Source organism: Oxyura jamaicensis, chromosome 1, assembly GCF_011077185.1.
Source record: "Oxyura jamaicensis isolate SHBP4307 breed ruddy duck chromosome 1, BPBGC_Ojam_1.0, whole genome shotgun sequence".
NCBI classification, from domain to species: domain Eukaryota; kingdom Metazoa; phylum Chordata; class Aves; order Anseriformes; family Anatidae; genus Oxyura; species Oxyura jamaicensis.
In genome coordinates this window covers 99,018,237-99,021,025 of record NC_048893.1, presented here as the reverse complement: position 1 = coordinate 99,021,025, position 2,789 = coordinate 99,018,237, and positions in this window count along the sequence as shown.

Here is a 2,789-nt window from a genome sequence, read left to right as displayed (position 1 = left end):
CCCATTTTATATATATATAAATAATAACCTTATGAGAAATTCAATGGCATTTGAACCATATTATTTTACAGAAGCTGGTAACATGTCTCTTATCTTTCTTTCTCTTTTTTATTATGAACATTATTATTGTTTTATTGTTAAGATATTATTTTTTAAAAAAAAGTTTCTTCTCTCTTATGCTTTCTTTATAATTTTGTTTCATCTTTGCCTATTTTAGCCTCTCCAGTCTGTAAGTTTTTGGCAAACCAATTTTCCAGATGAGACACAAATTGAGTGAAATATTTTGGAAAATGATGGATAAATTAAAGAATGGGGTGGACCTGACCATCATGTACAGTACATATAGAAGGTCAGTATTTCAAATCAAGGAAATGACTGTGATGTATCTTTCCAGATGTCCTACTCACAGTGCCGTTCTTTTAAAATTAAGTTGGCTCCTAAATCAAACGCAAATGAAGGAATATCTTTCACAGGTGCTCAAGCTAAGCTACAGGCAATAGATATTGAGTAGTGTCAGACTAGAGTCTCTTAAGAAACATGGGTCAAACAATTCAGTAGAGTGTACCAGAGTACTCAGGAGAGTCCGTTCAATATCCACCGAGATATCAAATAAAGCAACAGTAATGAAAATGGAGGTATGTATGGGACCTTTGATGACAGAATTAATGATTAACTGAGATTTACCAGCTTCTATTGTATTGTATTCAGGGTAGGGTAGAGGAGCTACTGAGACTGTATTGATTTGTGAAAAAGCTTTACTACTGCAATTAATGTATTTGTGACCATATCTAAATTCCCTGTGCATTAGTTGTACTGTCATTGTGCAGATGGCAGAATAATTATGTCGTGCAGTGGAGCATATTTCAGCTCAAGCAGCAGTGCACTCAGTTGGCTGCAGTAGAGCTGTATTTCCACTTAAGGTGAACCAAAAGAAAAGAAATAAGTAATTGTATCTAATACTTGTGCAGTCCCTACAACTGCCCTGTGCTGTTTGGATCAGATCATCTTTTCTGTCATTAGGTATGAGTCTATTCAAAGTGGCTGACTTCGGCTGAAATAGTATTGATGGCAAAATAAGCTTGGTTTAAACTCTGTGGTAAGTGTGTTAAGTGGATTTCTTTGAACGTGAAAGTATTGATCTAAACAGAAAATTATTATTCTACACGTACCTACTAGTCAAGGGTAAGGAGTTAATCTTAACCTATGTTATGAACTTAATCAAAACAAGCATCTGTGAGATGCTTGCCACACAACTGAAATTTCAACAATTGCAGATGCCTTATCTGATCCATTAGACCTTCAGAGAAGGCTTCCATTATTCTTCTTTTGCTGCTTGTCCATTGATGTGATAAATTGGTATTTTTCTAAGTTGTTCCATTTCCTTGGCTATGTGTTTAGAAATGACCCAACAAACTGGGCCTAACCTCTTGCTGAGATAAAGTCAGTGAAGTCACTGGAATTTCAAGTTACTTACTAACCTGGTGTTTTGACCTGTAGCTTTTTAGCTTTTATGATTTAACAAAAAATAGAATATTTGAGAGAAAAAGATGAGGGCTCAACAGTTTGAAGTTATATGATAGCAGCCATATTCTTAACACAGTTTTAATATAAGCATAATGTCATTGAAAACACAGATTTCAACATAGAAATGGCATAATATAGGTATAATTTTTGTCCTCTAGAAAACAAGATGGTTTTGCCATGACATCTGAGGAGGCAAGGTTTCATAAGGTTTGTGAGTAAAAGTAAAATAATATTTTCTAAGTGTTAATCTTTGATGTCAGCCACAGAAAGTAAGGACACCACATCTTTATTTTCCCATTTTCTATTGTGGACTTAATTATATTAAGTATATTATATTATTATATATTATTAATTTATATTATTAATTATTATATTATTAATTATATTAAGTATATTAAGCCTCCAAGTACCAGTTATAACATCTTTCACAAGATCAAACATGAAGAAATGTCTTCTGAATGTCAAATTTGCAGAACAAGTTATTTGCCAATCAAATCAATTATTGTCTGCCTAGCAAATATTTTCTCAGATTCCTTCTGTATAGTATTCTGTATCACTGAATGCAAAGAAATGATTAATCAATGAATCAGACAGTAAATAAATTAGATGGGGATATTCTGGCTCTTACACCACAGAAAATGTTGAACACAAAGAGTGGAATCCTTCCTCCAAAAGGGATACAAAATTACACAGGCTCATCTCAATTCAGCCCCAGGCACCCACACTCCCTACTGGCAGCTGAGTATTTAATTCCTTGGCACATTTCTATTATTAATTTGTCTAACAGAAACAATCACCATAAAATTATTTGTCATGCTTTCATAATCACATTATTAAAATCTCTAAAATCAATCAGATCTACACTGATTTCTGCTAGGTGAGAATTTTGCCCTGCCAGTAGGCAAAATAAAGAAAATATGTTTCTTTCAGGGCACGCATATGTTGACTAATTCTTGGAGGTACACATTTGAATAAAAAAGATTGTAACTGTCTATAGTCTTGTGTAAGGAACATTGCTATGAGCATTGTATGAGCATGCTGTAGGAAGGCATATTCTGTTACATGAGGCTAAAATACTTGTTGCTGAAATCAGCTATAAAATGAGAATGGATTTTTTTGTGTGTGTGTGTGATAAGAAAACATGGATTAAGATCTCTGGGGATATATAGCAGAATCTACAATAGCAGTCCTCCCTTAAGCCAGATAAGAACGCCTATTAGACAGATGGTATCACACATGAAAAAAGTGATCAAGCTGTGAGAAAG